We start from the raw sequence: 20753 nt of genomic DNA on the forward strand, positions 1-20753 counted from the left end.
AAGCGAACAGTCTGTTGATTTATTACACACAAATTGAATGAATAAGATAACATTTTATTAGCAAGATACCATTATAAAAATGACTATAAATGGATACAATACAAGTGGTATATTGCTTTATCAGTGAATCTACTGTATGTTAGAAACTGGTACATGTTGTAATAAAAAGATAATTAAAAGTATTGAATCACAGAACCATACCAAGAAATAACCCAGTAACAACAAGCTCCATTAGTGAAACACTGTGTACTGCCAACCAAGTTCAAAAAAGACTGAAAAGTTAATTCAATTTTTAAGGAAGAATTAAAAAAAGCCTAAGATCCAGACAGTAAAAGAATAAAGAATGTGAGGTTTTTTCCAACTTTCTCTAAAACAGGCTAAAAAATTACATGACACACGGATTTCTTGTTTGAGGAGCTCTATCTCATAGCTTTAGTGAGCATATTTGTGGTAAGGTGATATTCACACTCTTTAACGGTTGTAATATAGCACACTAGAAACATGTAGAAATATTTCAGAGTGCTTTTTTGTGCTATTTTAAAAAATATTTGTTGTTGGTTTTTGGTTGTTGGTTTTTGGGGGTTTTGTTTTTTTGGGTTTTGTGTGTGTGTGTGTGTGTTTTTTTAGTTTTATGAATAGCACTGCCTAGCTTTGGAAATAAACACTGTCTTCCTCTGCGCATCCCTCCCCCTCTCCCCTCAGGTCAACTGCTTCTCTTCCCTCCCTCTGGTCAGTTTAATATGGAGATGCTGCCTGAGTCTTCTTGTACAGAATAAGCACACAGCATTTTCTCCTGGGAGTTGGTTCATGCAAAACGCTGCCCTGCTGAGAGAGTAGAAATTTACCCATAAGACATTCTTCCAGCAGCAAGACTCCAGAGGAAACCTGATCAGAATTTTTAAAGACTTGCCTTGATTTTTTCTGTAATTCCTTCAAAGTTTTAGGGAGAAAAAATATAAACCAAATGTTTAAGGTTTGTTATACTTGGTCTTGACCAGAAACAGACTGAGACATGGTCTCATTTGGGGATAGAAACTGAAAAGAAGACAGCAATGGATCATTTTGCACAGATTTTTCTGCTGCTGTCTTCTCCTGTGATTTCTTTTTGTTTTTCTTTCTTCCTTCTGACTATCAGTTTATAGTCTCTGCAGCACTTCAGCTGATCGATACACCAGCTCTCCCCTTTCACACTCAGGCAGAATCTTACTGACTTTAAGATATGTAGGTGGTATCTGCAAAATAAAACCCATTTCTTTTTACTACTTATGTTTGTGTCACTGATTTAGTAAGAAAACATATCCAACTAACATAGAACATAAGAAAGGTGATAATTTTTAAGTTGTTATTTCTTAAAGACTCTTGGAAATTGTGTATGAGAATAGTGAATTTAAAATCTCTTTTAAGAAAGAAACCTTTAATTTTGGGCCTGATCCAAAGTCTGATGAATGCTCCCCCTTACTTCACTGTGACCTGAACCAGCTTTTTATTGTTTAATCTTACCCTGATCGATTTCAGCAGCACAGCTCCCACAATCTTTTATTATCAGAATAAATTTAACTTTTATATTTTCATAGTACCTAAAAGTTGCAACTAGGGTAAAATCCAGTATGCCAGGTACTATTTAGAAACTCCTTATTAAACGACGGTCTCTTCCTTCAGAGGTTTCAGTTGTTAAGTAAGTTTGCAGATAACACATCCCACAGTTGCACATTAGGCAATGCTGACACGATCAGACCGGATAAATCAGTGAAGTCAGCCGATGAATAAGGACTTCACAGAACTAAACTTTTATGTGACAACATCTTTAGGAAAGGGAACACATCCCACATTTAAGCTTAAACAAACAAACATCCCTAAATAAGATATAATACTGGAAACTTTATTTTCTCCCTTCACTTCCTGCAGTAGTAGGGAGTTTGTTTGACTCCTCTCTGCAGCAGTATTGGGGCACTGCATACATTCTGGTGACCGTGTTTTTTAAATTATATTGCAAGTGGATCCAGGAGTTACAAAAATTATGTGAGAGAAGAAGAACTCAACAATTAGGGTTCAAATTTTGTGTGTATAGATTAACAAAAGAAGACTGACACGTGGTTACAATATTTAAGCACCTTAAAAGAAGAAACCACCAAGCTGTAAATGTCTTCTAAATTCCACAGAAACAGATGGAACAGGGAATCATGACTAGAATTTATATCCAGATAGAATAAATATGGAAAGGAAAGCACAATTGTAGCAATGACAGCAACAGATTCTTGGAAGTACCTACGGAAGTGGTGGATTCCCTTTGTCTTGATAAATTTGAATCAAAATCAACTAGAAAAGCAGCACTAGCCAAACAAAAGTAAAGAGGATAATTGATGAGATAATCACTGATGTTCTGTGTCCTGGATATAAGAGTTCAAACTACATTACTGATAAATTTAAAGATCAGAAGAACTACTTGTTCAGATAAAAAGTAGGGATTTTTAATTTATTTTGGTTCTAAGAAACTTAGATTTCTGTTAAAAAGTTTTTATTTTGGAGAAACAAGCTCTTGGGGCACACATATATCTCAGCTCCTGTAGAGTACCTGGCATTTCAATCCAAACCCCATTCTTTGAACTCATGATTATTAATCTGTTTTCTAATTCTAGTTCCTAAGAACTTCTCATAGTTACATCACATTTCTGACTATTCATCAGCATATCACTTTATTCCCCCTCTGTAGTGAGATACTACCTAGCCCAGGGAAAGTGTTTCATCTTGTCCAAGTGTCCAGCTATACAATAATGCAAACACAAAAATAGGAATCACAGTAAACAATTAATATGATGCACATTCAAGACATCTAACTGCTGTAATGAAGCAGCAGTTCAAATGAACTATAGATAGTCGAGGTACTATCTCTGCCATTGTTCTGAGATGCACAAATACTATTCCAGTCTGCTGTGGTCTGCTTCACAAGTAAACCCAGTACCTGGCAGAAGCATTGAGATGATGAACCAGAATCACAGCTGGAGGATTAGCCTGAATTGTAGTGGGTTGACTTTTGGATTATTTAGGCCTTCCTTAGCAACAGGTGGAGACTCTTTTAACTGGATGGGACCAATTCCAGTAAGTATTACATGGTGCATTGTGATTAAATTTAGTGAGGGATGGGGGAGAATTTAAGCATTCTTGGGAACTGGTGGTCTAATGTTTCTCTGCCTCGGGAGCATGTACAATGCCAATCACTTAGTCAACAAAAAGTAAACATAAACTACTCTCCATTCTTTCATATGATATGATATGCAAAAAGACAGACACTATGATTACTTTACATCCATAAGCTTAGTGTAGCGCTTATTCACTTTGTTCTCTCTACTCACTGTGTTCCACATTTACCACAAAATAGCAACAAGACATAGGTTAATAATGGAGATGAATTTTAAAAAGCCATTTTTTTTTATGGTTAGTTTCCAGGAAGACACAGTCTTCTCTCATTTACACTACTCCTCTGTGTTTTGATGCAGAGGCAATCTACCTTTCCATGGTTTGATTTCCTCATGATGTCATGCTCTACTTCAAGTTATAAAAACACAAAGCACAAGCCCCTCACAACTGGCCCTTTTACCTGGTGTCCATGTATATTTCTGCCATTTTGTGCCTGAGACTGGGGGTCTTATTTTTGAAACTTTCACTCTGGGTACTGGAAATGTTCACCTCCTGATCCTCAAAATATTCTGAAAAGCCTACTTTTCTTCTCATGAAGGCTGTGCAAAATCCATTACAAAACTAGAACACAGGGAAGATGTAACCTATTGGTATTTATGCTCAGTCTCAAGACTTTTGCTTTCCGGTCTTCCAAAAATCACACTCCATAGAGATTCTACAGCTACTTATGATCAATTTAAACAGTTCCATTCTTATATTCACATATCCAGTAAAAGGTTTCTTAAGTTAGCAAGAAAAGGTTAACCTGGAACAATGGTCTGACTATTAAGGTCTATAAATAGATGTTCTGCCAACACATAAAATATTCCTTAACTTATAAAAATTCAGGTAGTATGGACCTTCCTAGACTATCTTATATAAAAACCATGAACCTATGACTATTAATGTCACCAGTGGAAGTTTCCCCTTTTCTGTCAAATGGCCAGTGCCAGGCACAGAGGCCACACACACAGTGCAAGAACCAGATCAATAACTTTAAGTAAACAAGTGTTGCAACTTCGAAAACAAAGGTTTTTGTACTAATGATATGACTCTTATGCCCCGTTCTGTTAGGGGAGAAATAGGTATCTCTCAGTAAGCCAGAAAGCTTGTATGCTAAATAGGCAGGTATACACACAGTTTAAGGAACAAGGAATGCTTGGCAAAGGTACCTGTTACAATCCATGCACTTCTTCGGAGTTGAGGCATGGTATTCAGCAAAACACTTCCAATAAATCTACTTTTGCCCTAGACCCTAACATTTCCTTTTGTGCTTAGAAGAGCTTGCCTCTTTTTCTTTTTTTTTTTTCCATTTTTAAAGGAGTATCAGTGATTTTAAAATTATGTCTGTAAGTGAGAACAGCGACAGTGTTTGGGAAGGGGAATACACAGCATCTTCTTGGAAATTAGTGTACAGCACCGTTATTTCACTGTGTATATCCATGGTTTCTCTTTTCAATAACACCACAGTGAATAAGAATATGTGATAGAAACCTTGTGAAGAGCAAATGACCATAGGCTTTTCTCTAGTGCTAAAACAGCTTGCACATAGAGAAGAAACATGGAAGTTACTTTGCCTGACACCAGATGTCACATCTGTCACAGCATCAGGTAAAGGTCTCAAAATAAAGAGTACAGCAGCCTCATTAGACATTGCTATATATGAAGATTCATAGAGATCTTGGACCAGAAGATATGTTGATTTCCAAACACTGTCCTAGTGTGCAAGAAAATCCACTGTTCATTAGTTACCTTGCACACATAGTATAGGTGAAAAAAGTGTATTGATTTGAAAGAGTAAACTTGAGTGTAGAGCCTAAACTCCTCTGTAGACTGCATATACTGGACAAGAGCCATGTCTTGGCAGTGAAGAGCTCATGTTGCACATAACAGAATACAGCCTCAGGGATCAAATAACTGTAATCATAGGGAAAACATTTGTTTTATTTGCATTATAAAAGTGAGATTCACCTTGAATTTACTGGCTTAAAAGCTCTTTAGAAGATAGTGGAAGTCAAAGGAAATGAGAAGGTTGGCTAGCAATTCCTCCAAGATACCCCTATTTCCCTATAAGTTAATTTTAATAGGGAAAAATAGGTATCAAGCATGTATATCTATGCCTCTCTATAACATAAGATACAAAGATTTATTTGATTATTACTATCAGATCACTGCTTTTGAAAATTTCTTTAGAAATTCCTGCTTACATTAAAATTTCACACCAAGACATACAGCCCAATACAAAATGCATCAATTAGCTATGGCATTTATATGCCACACTAATAGTTAGAGTACAAAAATACCTGTAAGTGCATGAATTAGGCAGATAACAGAGACATAAATTTAGACAGGAATTTGTCCAAACTTTGCAAGTTAAAAAAACCCTGAAGTTATTTAATTTCCATTAATGAGAATGAGAAAATATGCTATTGGAAGAAAACCTTTCTAAAAGCAAAGAGCAATTATGCTTCATGCTCAAAAGACCACAGATTCCACATAAAACTCACAATGCGCCGCCAATTATTTGGAGTTCAAATTCCCTTATTGTAGCAATTGAAACAATCTCAAAGACTGCAAAAATTACCGAGTTGAAAAATCTATTCTTTAAAATATATCATGCATTCATTTTGCACATAAACGATCTTAAAATATTTCAGAAGGTGCTGTACTTTTTAGTTTTAAAAGTAAAAATAACATCTATCACTTTAGTAACACTGTTAGACATCTTTTAAATAGATATTTAACAGAATTACAGACACGTTGGAGGAGATAGCTTATATTCACTGAAAAGGCTACTGTAGTGCATTAGTCTTCAGATAAAGTAATAGGATCTTTTCCATGTATTAACAATCCTTCATACAAAAGATTTCTTAAAACTTTTTAAACAGCTTTATCAAGTCAAGGTTACAAAGCACAAATGGGTAGCTAAATGATACGCCGTTACTGAAAAAGGGTATTGCTCGAATCCATACAGATTTTGATTGCTTTAGGAAAAAGGAATTTGCAAGGTTTGCTTCTTTAAAACTAAAGTGTATTTTAAAATTCACAATAGCCTAACAAAGTGAAAGGTAGTCCTGTAGTGAAGATTTTTTTTACTATCTCATTTGCTTCTAAAGAATCTTTAGCAGACCAATACGATTTAAGCTGCAATGCATTGATTTATCCCCTCTGACATGATCACAGAGACCAGCACCACACTAAAACCTCCAAAATTTGTTGCCGACTTTCCACTTGCAGCTCTGGTAATTGCAAAGGCAATGCTAATTTTATGCTACAAATAACTGTTTTAAGAGCAATATTTACTTTAAAAAGTAGAGATATATTCTATTCTGATCAAATTCCTGTTGATAGCAATAACAGTTGTATATTCCAGAAGGTGGCTACATATACAGAGAGAGCAAGAGCTTCTAACATTTGCACATACATATGCACACTTATCTACCCAACATCCATCACCCCACCAACGATTCAAGTACTACTAAATGTGTATTGGTTTCTGGTTCCCACTTCTTTGTCTTAATCAAGAGTGTCCAAATAGGCTTCTACACCTATACTTACAATTTGTCCATTTCTCTGGTTCAAATTTCAAAGGACTCAGGATCAGGAAATATAAACTCAGGCGTTTGGCAAGGCACCCAAAAGTAATAGAAAAAAATACGTTGTGTGGAACAAACGATGAATCAGTCTTTTATTCATTTTTCTGCAAGGTTTGTAGCAAATAAATGAGCCTTTCTTTTTGGTGCTACCACAGCATAAAAAGAGAATCACTGGAACATGTTGGAATAGCCATAAAAAGTGAATAAAAAATAGAAAGAATGGCTCTCAAATGCCTACATAAAGCTAAGTCAGGGCTATAAAAACTGCTGCATCTAATTTCATAATTTCTTTCTGCATTTTCATGCAATCAGCTATTCCAAATTGTCCTGGAGCTCACTGTCCAAGGATATTGAAGAAAACTTTATCTAATTCATAATATAAAATATTTTTTTGTTATCAGTATTTCCTATTGATGTCATAATTGCTAAAAAATGGTATTAGCTTTAAACCAAATAATTACCAGAATAGGGCATTCAACCTTTTCTTCCCCTCCCCCAAGATTTTTTATAGACTTACATTTCATTTGATTTTCTGTACACCCCTTAACAGTTTGTGAATTTTCATTTCTCTAAGATATGAATATATTATACTAAGGGATATTATATAAATGAGACCATTATTCAAAATGAGAACCTTCTCTACTAACAGCATCACTATTTGCAGAGTATGAGACAAAATAAATGTCTCCCATGAGTGACTAAATGCAAAATAAAAAGTAACCACTCAACTTTAATAGTTTAAAAATGCTATTAAACGTAATGGCTCTTCAACATTCAAGCAGCACTATGTTTTAAGTGATCTTCATTTTTAAAGAACTATTTTATTTACATTTGAAATATTGATGGTGCATAAAGTTCTGTTCATGTAGTAATCATAGTCAAAAGTATTTAAAATAATTGACACAAGACTGAAGCCATAAGTTTGCTCTGTCCCTAGGCTGAGACTCCAGTGCTAAAAACATAAACACCTGAAGAAATAATAAGAAACACCTACTCCGCACTTCACAATTGTTGAAAAACCATCTGTGACTTTCTAAGTAACTAAAAGAAGGAATATCAAAGTGAAACCTACCAGGTTATTAAACAATAAAGTAGTAACTCAATCTGGCTTTTTACTGGTTGAGGAGATTTCTGGCTCTGGGTATATGTTCCCAGAAATTAACTCTTTAGGTAGTAACTTTATCATCAAAAATTATGGATGTAAAGGAGCTTTTTCAAAATACCAGAAAGATCATGCTTACATTTAAACAGGCAAAAAGACAGAAAGATTATCTTTAATTTTCGATGCTGTGTTTAAAAATAAATTCACATTACTATTTCTTGTGTTGCCCGGGAGTGAAAGGCAAAATCTTCAGGAGGCACTACGATTGATTTCCCGTATTATTTTGTCACCTGATATGGAGCCTGGTGGCCAGGCCAGCACAGTATCCATATAAGTGCTCTGAGCAACAGCATATTTTGTGGGGAACCAAACAAATACAGCTTCCGCTTTACAGGAAAACAAAAAGACTACAAGCCCAATTTATGATTCCACAGTTACTAGTGTGCCAGTAGCATACAAAGCTGTATGGGACTCGAGTAGCCTAGCAAATGATGTGAAGTAGCCAGATCCACAGGATCTGTCTCTCCAGTGAAACACAGAACTGGAAAGGAAACAGGGAACACTCGGAGAGCACAGCTGGCACACAGTGCAAGCATAAGCTATAAATTATGTAGCCTTAATCTCTCTTTAACTCAGTTGAATTCATCCTAAATTTCTGTATAGTTCCATGCCTGCCTAAACAGCACTCCTGCTTATTGCTTGTAAGAGTAGACAATGAAAAAAAAAGAATGGTTACATCCATTTACCAAAAATGTAACCAGCCATAAGCAGTACAGGCTTTGAAACATGCCAACAACTACATCTTACTTTAAAGCTGGATAAAAAATTCAGAGCATGTGTAACCTCAGAAAAATTCTCGAAGACCTACTAGCCTGGACTGGTAGGAAGGAGATCAAGTTGTCAGTCCCCCAGTATTAGCCAAGGAGCAGATCAAAAAGTCACTGGTTAACTAAACAACAGAATTGTCATTTATTGGCTTTTATTCATTAGTAGCTTTATTTTCTATTTTATAATCAGGAAAATTAAACTCTTAGATCACCTAGAATAGATGTATATTTACACACATATATATACATATAAATGTATATTTATTCTAGAACAAGCAGAATAATTTTCTTTTTCAAACAATAATGCTTAATTGTTAAGTACAATAAATCTAGAATGCTTTTACCCTCATAGAGCAAACAAACAGAGACTTGGAGTCAAATGTTTTAGAAGCAGGCAACCTCAACAACAGTAACACTCTTTGGGCTGCTCTATAAAGCGCTAAAACCCTGTTGGGAAACTGGTAATCCAAACACTCGGGCAGAAGGAAAAGTCTTTCCAATGTAATGAGTATAAGCAGTGAGAGATACACAACAGACAGGGACTGACTGTGACTTTGGGATATTCTGCAGTGCTCCTTAGAGTTTTTTACATCTCCTTATTTTTCATTTGTAAATACTTTAGGGTAGCATTTAAAAGACCAAACTGACAGTGAGGCCAGTTGGAGTAAATTTTGCACATAGAGATAGTTAAAACAAAAATCCCAAACATACTTTTCATAGATTTTTGATAATTATATAAAGTCTCTGGATAGGAAAAGATTAAATTACTTGTCAATATCACACAGCAAGACAGGGACAGAGTTTAGAGGTAATCCAGACATATGCCCATGTATCAAACTATTTATGACTTTGCTTCCCCATCCTTATATCCCTTCCTGAGTAGGTACTAGCCATGTACCTTAACTGCCAACATTTTCCTGACAGCTCAGTGGTGTATCTACACTCATATCTGTTTTCTGTCCCACCAAAACCACATCTGGCATTTCCAAATTGTATAACTCATAATTAAAACGTGGACACCACTAATTTCTGTTCCCAACTGTCATTCACATCCTACAGTGTCACAAGTCAATGTTCTCTGCAGACATGATAGATACCTGTCCTTGCATTGAAGTCCTATAACCTGCCAATCTTTTTCCTCCAAATTATTTCTATGGTTGTTTTTTTTTCCTTTTAGAGTCAACACCCTCCTCTCATTTCTTAAAATTCTCCATATACCAATCTCAAGCACAGCAAGTAGTAAAACACATCTGTGCTTTTACTGACTGAATTCCTATATAGCAGCAACCAGCTCCATCTTTTTTCCTAGTGTCTGGCCTTTTCTTCAAGGCCCTGCACCACTCTGCTTCCAAGTGCCTGCCTCATTCACATCTCTGTTTTGGTTGTCATGGCTACAACACCAGCCTCACATCCAGGCTTCATTTTCCTCATTGGTAATTTAGAATCATAGAAACATTGAATCATTAAGGTTGGAAAAAACCTGCAAGACCATTGAGTTCAACCTTTGACCAAACACCACCTTGTCAACTAGACTACAGCACTAAGTGCCATGTCCAGTCATTTCTTGAACACTTTCAGGAATGGTGACTCCACTACCTTCTTGAGCAGTCCATTCCAGTGCCTGATCACTCTTTCAGTGAAGAAATTCTTCCTGGTGTCCAACTCGAACCTCCCCTGGTGCAACTTGAGGCCATTTCCTCTTGTCCTGTAGCTAGATGCCTGGGACAAGAGACCCCACCCGGCTACAACCTCCTTTCAGGTAGGTGTAGTGGGAGATAAATTACCCCAAGAGCCTTAATTTCTCCAGGCTAAACAACCTCAGCTGCCTTTACCACTCCTCGTCAGACTTGTGCTCCAGGCCCTTCACCAGCTCTGTTTCACTTCTCCGGACTCCCTCCAGCACCTCAATGTCTTTATTGAAGTGAGGGGCCCAGAACTGAACACAATACTCGAGGTGTGGCCTCCCTAGAGTCAAGTACAGAGCATAAATCCACTGACCAGACTATTTTTGATACAGGCCAGAATTCCTTTGGCCTTCTTGGCCACCTGGGGGCACACTGCTGGCTCACATTCAGTCACTGTGGACCAGCACCCCCAAGTCTTTTTCTGCTGGGCAGTTTTCCAGCCACTCTTTCACAAGCCTGTAGTGATGGATGGGGATGTTGTGACCGAAGTGCAAGACCCAGCACTTTGTCTTACTGAACCTCATACTGTTGGCTTCAGCCCACTGATCCAGCCTGTCCAGTCCCTCTGCAGAGCTCTCCTACCCTCCAGCAGATCAACTATCCTGCCCAACTTGTCTGTGAATTTACAGAGCGTGCACTCAATCCCCTTGTCCAGATCATCAGTGAAGATATTAAACAGGACTAACCCCAATACTGAGCCCTGGGGAACACCACTAGTGACCGGACACTGACTGGATGTAACTCCATTCACCACCACTTTCTGGGCCTGGCCATCTAGATAGTTTTTAATCCAGTGAGGAGTGCACCTGTCCAAGCCACGTACTGCCAGCTTCACCAGGAAAATGGGAGACAGTATCAAAGGCTTTACCGAAGTTCCAAGCAGACAACATCCACTGCCTTTCCCTCATGCGTGAGGCTGGTGACCTGGTCATAAAATGAGATCAGGTAGGTCAAGCAGGAACTGCATTTCCTAAACCCACACTGGCTGGGCCTGATCCCCTCATTGTCCTGTATATGTCATGTGATTGCACTCCACACAATCTGTTCCACAGCCTTCCCCAGCACTGAGGTCCTGCTGACAGGCCTGTAGTTCTCAGTATCCTCCTTCTGACCCTTCTTCTAGATGGATATCACATTGGCTGTATCCAAGATGGCCTTTGACCATGTCCCACCAGCCCTTCTCTGTTTGTAAACAGCAGGTCTAGCAGGGCACTGCCCCTGGTAGGCTTGCTTACAAGCTGTGTCAGGAAGTTCTCTTCCACATACTCCAGAATCCTGTTAGACTGCCTCCTCTCTGTTGTGTTGAGTCTCCAGCAGACATCCAGCAAGTTAGTGTTTCCCACACTAGCTCTTGTTCCCACAAGAACAAGGGCTAGTGATCATGAAATACCAGCCCCCCACTTAAAGAATAGTTACTTCATCTGCCTCTTCATCCTAGTTGAGTGGTCTACAACAGCCTCTCATCAGAAGGAGAAGTTATTTCAGACTTTCTTTCAGAATGCTGATGATATTTGAAAGTTCTTTAACTATTCAGTCCTGCCTAATGACAAACATCTATCATGACATCTATAAAAGTATGTCAAATTTTCAGTTTGGTCAGACATCAGTGAACATCTTCGTTGATTTCCAGAGCTTTTGAATGGTGGATCTTCAGTGAATCTCTACCACTGAACACGTTGTTGCCAAACTCATAGTTCACAACTCTAGTAAAGCAATAGGGTCTCATGGACTGTCTGCATATTTCTTTATAGTAGACTTGAAATGAAATTTGGAAAATGGAGGGTGTGTGTGGATCTTACTTTCACAGAAATATTTTCAGATCAGTGTGACTCAACAGGCAGGCTTCAGGTTATGTTCAAATCACAACACACATCCATCCAGGCCACAGCACTGAACAGCTTCTTGGACAGCAATACAGCAACTACCTGCTTCAGGACTCCTGAATATTACACATTTCTATGGAAACAGAATGTGGGAAAAGAGAAGCAGCACCTCCTTCCTTTGAACAGCCTGCAAACTTGTAGCTACTGCCATTTTTGAAGAGGGAAGGAAGGCAGGGGCACTCCAACAAAAGATCTATTGCCTTTTGTTGGGGGATAGTGAAGGAAAGAAGTATCTCCAGAAAGTCGCAATTGGTGTTGAACTGTGGCTACTGGAAGAGATGGCATGGCCAAGATGTCCAGGAATGTGTAGGAAGGTGAGGAAGGGAAGACACTTCATAAGCAGGAGTGAGACACAGCCTCTTCCTCCCACAGCAGCACCATCCCAAAGAAACTTTACAGAACTGAGTCTGCAGAGTTTGGTTCAGCTATAATCATACAAAGTGATTAATCTTCTCTTAAGTATCTTCTATGTCTAATTTTTATCTCCAAGTCCAAAAATAATTCATGCTGAAAGTACTTGTTCCTTGCCTTTGTATATCCATTGCTGCTGTTAACATGGCATCGGCTATTGGCCTTCACCTTTTAACAGTGTTCAGTGGAGGGAGCAAGAAGAAAGGGGCACCCATCCATTGTCATCAGTGGCAATTTTCAACATCATGGCAGGTTGTCACTCACACGGTGACAGCTGCACTGACAATAGCTTCTTTTACACATGGTGTTTTCTTGAGGGAGAATAACCCAGTGACACTGGACAGAGCACAAGTCACTGTAGAAGTGGTGGTAGCCCATCCCTCTTGCATAGGCATGCTTGGTGAACCAGAAGAACTGCCTGTACACCCCTTAAGATTGTGACCCTTAAAAGATTCAGTGGCCAATTATTTCTTGGGCTTTTTATAATTTTATTTTCCTCAACATTTTTTCAAGGCTAAGCTTTGATTCTTAGGGGAATGGCTAACCAAGATTTGACTTTCCTTATCTATCATATAAAGACATGGAACAATTTCTATCTAACCACTTACTGGTTCAGCACATGTGTGTGTAGGCATAGAACAAAGATACCTCCCAGTCTCTGGGGAGGTTCAGATCTGGAGCTCTGTTGCTGGGGGACATCTCTACCCTGTTGTGAATGTAATGTGAAATGACAACACTTCCCAAATAAACAGACATTCGTTTTCTTTGTTAACTTTAAACAAGTTAGAAGTAGACTAAAGGGTGAACCAGAATCCTTATACACTGTGGTTACTTTTCTCTCTATTTTGGTGAAAACTGAGGAACCTTCTATGTTCTGTCAACCCAGGCAGTGAAATTCATATGTCACAGGTCCACCATCATTCTCACAGTCAGATGTGTGTGCTGTTTGAGTCCCACAGTGCTGCGCTCACAGAATTTATCTTTCTGTCCAGGGTTCAGTTTCTTTGTCTCTCCAGCACATTTTGCCTGTACATTTTCTAGTTTAAACAAAACTTTATTTCTTTGGTTTATAGTTTTTGTGTCCAGGGTTATCTACAAATATAAATATATAATTCCAAGATTTCCTCCTTTAGCATATCTCTTCTAAATCATGTAAATCTGCTTTGGTTCTGGTCAATCCATTGAAGCTTATCTCTGCCCCTTTCCCCCTTCAGTGCTTGGGAAGGTGCTTTCCATTTCTTTTGACCAGACTTGATCAGGAACAGCTGGCATACCTCAGCAGATGAGGTACTTTTTTAAAGTAATGACCTCATCAATTATTTTCTGTTTGCATTTACAAGGTTGTTGCCATGTAAACTGTCATTGTTAGTCTTTGATTTCTGGCCCAATGTAAAGATGACTACATGAAAGTAGACAGACGTGCAACCAAAACAGACACTGCTAGTTTCTGGATAGTTTCTGTTCTGGAGATGGTAACACCAAGCAAAGTCCAGAAATCATTCATGGACACATTGGCAATTGTCACTGCACGTCAGGTAGCTCTCCATCCTAGGCACCTATGAATGGTAACTAGATTTTAGACAACGTATTTCTATCTCATATAATGCAATATTTGTTGGTGAGAATAAGACAGCAAAAGAACTCTCTCCAAACAGCGTGCAATGGGAAAATACAAGTGTATCTCTGCAGTAATGGTTAGCTTAGATGAGTTCAGGAAAAGGATTGTGTTATTTGCTTTGACATTTACTGCTCATATTATTGTTTTTCTACTTGTTATCTTCCTCTCTTCCAACTCCTTTCTATTATGTCCCCATGTTCTGTTTTCCCTGGTAAAGAGGTTCTTTTGGACTTCCTGCTTGTTCCACTGGTGTGCCTTGCTTCTTCCCTGATGGCTCTGCTTTCGGTGATCAGATGCTGTTTTGTGTTTCCTCATGCAACAGAAGCCATGAATAAACACTGGTAAGTTCATTCCTCCTTTTACAAACCTTAATGCTCTTTAAAAAAAAGTTAGGACAGCTGCAGACACATGTGGAAAAAAACAACAACAAAAAAAGAAAATGCTATCCAGAGAAGCAGTGAGGATTCCATAGGAATCAGGGCTCTCTTATGCACTCTGAACTTCAGAATTCTCCAGCACCTGTTGCTGTTCTTGCTCCCATCTAATTAATTCTTTGAGAGAGCAGTTGGAGTTTGATCAATATAAAATCTGTGATTTTTCTAATTGTGATTCATTATAGCTTCTCTAAATTGATAACTCTAAGAATAAAGACTAACCTTTTGAAACTTCTCATCTGAAAATATTATGAAAATGAGCAATTCCTAAGCTTCACAGACAGATCATTTATAAAACAAAAAGGTTGCTTCCAGATAAGAGACATTTAAGGAAGTGTTTAGCCCTCTTTAAATTAATAATTCAGACTTTTTTCTTATTTTAAGATATTACCAGAAGATCATCTAGATGCCAACATTGCCTTAGAAATGATATGCTATTATTTAACATGGAGAATAGATGCTTATCTGTACTTCAACCCATGTAACATTTTTACAGGAATATCCTACAAAAAATTAAGCTTCCCAAAATGAAATACACTGGTCTACATGTGAGGCGTGTGTAAAAATGCAAACCAAACCCCCTTTAATCTAGTGCAATATATATGAATGATCTCATAGCCATAAAATAAGGCCATTTTCAAACATTTCTGTGTTAGGTATCCAACAAATATTCAAAATTGCATTTGCACAATACATATGGATGTTGATGTTACGGAACAGCAGACACTCTGCTTGAGGTATTTTGGAAAAGAGAATTTACAAATATTTATTTTAGGAGGTCAATAGTGCATTCTCTCTGTTGCCCAAGCTATTTGTGATGCTATTAGGGAGAGTTATTTGCATACATCTATGCTTATTAAAAATTTTAAAAAGCAAACTTTAGTTTGAATTTTACCCCACCATGGAACACGTTTGTTTTTTACTTTCAGAATGAAGTCTTCTAGTCAGGTATCCCATAATGTCTGTGCAGTGTCATTTTACGGCACTCATGTTCCAACACTCTAAAGCACTTAGACAGTACCCTTAACTCCAGTACACCAATTTGCAAACTTAAAGTTAAGTAGTTACTTTCTGGGACCTGGGCCTAATACTTCCTTTCATTGTTTGTATGTATTGCAAATGGCTTCTGTTTCCTTCTGGGTGCAGGGTAGCTAATTATGTTTCAATCCCTGGGCATCCAGCAAATACAATATAAAACCACAAGCTTCTGGCTGTTTCGTACTGCAGTTTTGTCCCAGTGCAGGTTAGCTCAAAGTGCAGTTACAGCCTTCCATTCCAGTGCAGCTTCCCCCCAATATCCAAGGAAAGTAATCTCCTGGCTATGCTAACAGCCATCCAAAACCCCACCATATAATCTAATTGAACTATCGATTCACAGGCTAGGGCCTCTATTTAACATTCTAGAGAGAAAGAAAGGAGAGAGGAAAAGGTTTTGCAGACACAGTAACACAAAGCTGCACAAGCCTTCCTCAGCTTTGTTTGCTTTACGTTCATTTATCATAAAAATTATGCAAAGAATGTAGGTGCAATGATAATGACAGTATCCTACTCCTTCTCAGAACTGTATTCTCCTTTTTATTTCAAGCTGCGAATTTTTAAGCAGAGAATAGACATTTTTCCTTAATAAGAAAGAGTCTAACAGCAAGGAGGAATAGGAGAATGGAAAGTCCTCCATCACAGCATCACCTCACATTACTTATGTGTCTAGACAGCTGGTAGCACTATCGGTATGACAGTATCTTTCTTGGTTTTGGGGGTTTTTTTTACTTGTTAAGTTTGTGGGGATTTTGTTTGGTTTTGTATTATTTCAAGAGAAAAAAAAGAAGCGTGTCGTTTGCATGTAGAAAATTCCAACAGAAATCTACTTTGTCTTTCATTCAGATTGAAAGAGGCACAAACTCCCTTGACAATTATTTTCCTATGAATATTAATTAAGTTACTACTGCAGTGTTTTTACTAATCTGTTAGAAATAACACAGACATTATGGGGACAAGATATTAATGCTATGAAATTAAAAAAAATATTTTTAACATTTGACCAATAATAGAGATTCTATTCTGACAATTCTGTATAGGTATTTTACAGAAAGCTATATATGCTGATAGCAATCTTTTTGATGAAGCAAGTCAGAATTATTTAGACCAATATCAAAGGTATCTACTTACAAAAATATTCTGTAGTGGTAGCTGATCCCAGAATACTTAGTTAATATAACTGAAATAACTTAAATAAGAAAATGTCTTAAATTATCTAAATGGCATTATGACATTTGTTCTTGCTGGTCAAAACATTTCCTTATGTCATAAATTATTTAAAGCAAGGGGTTAAAAGCACTTCTCAATTGTTTTTCCAGTAGATTTATATATTTGCAGATCTTTTAAGTCATTAATTTAGCGATGCTAGGAAGATGAGTTCTCCACAGAATGATTTAACGTCAGCTCCAGAAGTGTTTCAAGTCTGATTTTTAAAATGTAGCTTTTGTCAAAAAATAACACTGAGGATTCCTCATATCATTCCTCTTCATGGCTAGTTTGCAGGTTATAACAAACCACTTGCTATCTGCCAGCTCCTGAAACTTCTCTAAATAGTTAAACAACATGTTGATAGTTAAGAGCTACGGTTTACTTTAGTCTTGTACTTCTGGTTTCAGGCAATGAAGCTGAAAAACATGACATCTGGCAACAACCTAAACTAGTATTGTCCCTGCCAGTTTTCCACTGGGATTATAAGAGCGAAAATTTTAATCGTATCTAGGACAACGACAAATCTTCAAGGGAAAAATTTCTTTCTACTGGTGAGGTCCATATACACATAAGGGGGATGGAGTGACATAAAAGCTCTAGAAGAGATTTCCCCAGAGAAGGAATTACTTCCTTAGGGTCCCTTTGCAAGTTGTGATGAAGGAGCAGTTGTGTGAAGACAGACAGAGAGATCTGTCAGGAAAAGTTTTGCCGTGATTGCAGGCAGCACTACACTTTCAAGTAATGCAGGGAAGTTGCTATAACTGCAACAGTGGTGATCCTAACTTTTGCAGGAACCACTTTCAGAGCAGCCAAGCATCCATTTACTCTGCTTTTGCATACTTCTTTATAGTAATTATTTTCACCTTGTATTACAGAATCATCAAGACAAACTCCTTATCAGCTCTGTTATAAAGCTGATAAAATACATCAATTCTACGTCATCCCCTGCACACCTCAAATTTTGCCAGTGCTATTCCTATGGATATTTAAATCATAGAAACATTGAATATTTTGGGTTGGAAGGGACCTTAAAGATCCTCTAGTTCCAACCCTCCTGCCATTGACAGGCACACCTTCCCCTGGACAAGGTTGCTCAAACATTAATAAAATATATAAATCCTGAACAGCTCAACACATCTTCACCCTATCCCATGGAAAGACCTAGAACTTTCATTCAGGAATTCAGCTGAAGTGAAACTGTGTCGTGTTCAGTGGAGTACAGAGAAATTGTCTGTAATGTTTCTCCCATGTTACAGCAACACAAAAATTTCTCAGCCTAGTCATGGTCCTTTACTATGTTCTACTGAAGTTTATTGAAATGGGTTCTGGCATGAAATGCTTTTTCCCAGATAGCCCATTTACTAGCAAGTGCAGCTTCATCTTGTGACTACTAATGAGGTATGGGTTTTGTTGGGCATGCTGAAAAGCATCTTCAAAACCACTTTGGAAAGGACTTAGGCTGCAAGCTCAGACAAATATTGAAAACAAATATTATAGCCATCCCCAGTCTTGTAATTCACTCCTTCCTCCATTACAGGGCATTATACTTCACAGACATCCCCGAGATTAAACAAACAAACAAACAAAAAAAATTAAAAATTTGAAGTGCACCTATCTCCTCAACACAACTACAATAATTACACACACTTTACAACGGCCCAACATCACTGTGAATCCACTTATTGAGGACATTTGTGGTGACCATCATGTCAGAGGCTTTTGGGCTCCTTTCTGGAATTTTATAAACCAGCTTCTCCTTCTGAGGCAGCCTCACTCCTCTGCCTGATTTCTGTGCTTGCAGGAGAAGGTGTAACTGAAGATTATCTAAGCTAATAAAATCTTGGAGATTGACAGTGACATAAAGGTTCAAGTATTAGTTCCAGTTGTGGTAGCACAGTTCCCCTTAAACAGCACATAATTATGTTTCCATTTTACCTTTTTCTCTGCAGTTGCATAAATTCAGAGAACCTGTGCAAATGTAGGTTGTTTAGAAAGGAACAGTGCATTTAAGGGGTTAAAATTACAGTATTCTACTAAATCCTCTTTTCACAAGTTGACAAATATCATAGACTACATGCTAACAATGCTGCTAATCAAACTGGTAAATCCTTTTTAAGCAATCATCTGAATGAGAAGTAGAGAAATTCCAGGCTTTAAAAAGTCTTATATTGTCATATTTATTTCTTCTGAAAATTTTTTTTGAAAAGGTGGAAAGTTGAGCTGCCTAATACAATCACATCAATCAACAAATAGAGGATTTTGACTGTGTCTCCCATTACAATGCTAGAACTAAGTCTTTTCTTGCTTATATTTCTTTTCTTCTTCCAGACTGCTTTGTGACACCTTGAGTATGAAAGCAGCCAAATAAAACCTGTCTATTCTTTCCAGTCTTCTGAAACTACCTGAATTATAGGGAAAGAGGATAGTAAAACTTCCAAAGGTTCATTACATTGTACTGATTGTCTACAAGTGCTGTTTTACTTGCTTCTATTAGTTTGGCTTTAAGGTATGCAGAGGCAGCCTGGCAAAATCATTGTTTCAGCACTGAAGAATCCTTTTAGTCACCCATCCAGCAAGCACATTAATCATTAAATTCTTAGTCAGAAAAAATACTTGTATATTTGGAGAGCTGGCAAAGAAGTAAGTGCAAAGGAAATTCTTAATAGCAAGAAGACTTCATTTTTTTACATTTGAATTTTAAAAGGAACAAATTTTGTTTGCAAACAGCTCCAGAAGAACAAGGTACATTGTGCCCTACATGCAGAATTCTTGAGCAGTGAATGTTATTTCCCTTTATAATGCAAGGGAAGTGACATGCTTCCATTTATACAGGCACACAAAAAGAATATTTACTAACAACGTACATATGCTCACAGATATACAGTATTTTTTTAATCTGATTTCTCTGAGAGTTCATCTAGGAGGGTAGCAAAGCAGGGCTTGATCTGCAAATAGAGAAGGACCAATGACAGCCAGAGGGCCACAAGGCCCTTCCATCTATCAGTCAAGTTGTCACTGCCCCTTCAACACAGGTGAAGAAATGTCAAATAGTATTTGCAGCAAGTTAAGCATTCCCACAAGTGTTAGTGGGAGTGTATTGGCTCCAGACACCTGCTTTAAATTTTTTTCTTCAGTGAGAACAATCTTAGAAGGAACTGGGAAGGCACATAGCTTGTGTGCTTTTTCTCCTTTAGATGATTAGTTTCCATCAGAACCTGAGGTAAAGTATGAGGTATTATGGGATACTTGAGAGACAACAGGCAAATAGGTAGTAAGTGCAGAGTTGTCACTGAAGATAGCAACCTGGCACATGAAATAATAGTAGTGAGTAACTGAAGCAAGGAAAAGGTGTGTCAGATGAGACAGCTGAATTGGCATGTGAGTCTCCCATGAGATACAGAGAGACATTGGTTCAGAGAACCAGACTCTCTTCTGCCATCACTTACAGAGTCTCTTTCTCCTCCTCTTAAACTGAGAAGAATCAGACAGGTAATGCCATGTCTAGCATCACTTATATTTAATCTTGGTGATCTGTAGATGCTCAAGCCCAGTAAATTTTGGGCAGGGGCTGAGTGGGCGATGGGTTCTCTTAACTCTACTTGTCTAGCCTGAGCTAAAGTTCTGATAGCAAGTTATTGTTTGCTTCTGGTATTTCTTCCCCTTATCTAACACATAAAATTTACACCACTACCTTGTTTACACTAGCAGCTGAACATATACCAGAAATCTATTTTATAGATAACCCCTATTCTTTTGCATAGCTAACCCTTCAGTCTTTC

This window comes from Neopelma chrysocephalum, unplaced genomic scaffold, assembly GCF_003984885.1.
Source record: "Neopelma chrysocephalum unplaced genomic scaffold, ASM398488v2 Primary Assembly neopelma1_71, whole genome shotgun sequence".
Classification (NCBI taxonomy): Eukaryota; Metazoa; Chordata; class Aves; order Passeriformes; family Pipridae; genus Neopelma; species Neopelma chrysocephalum.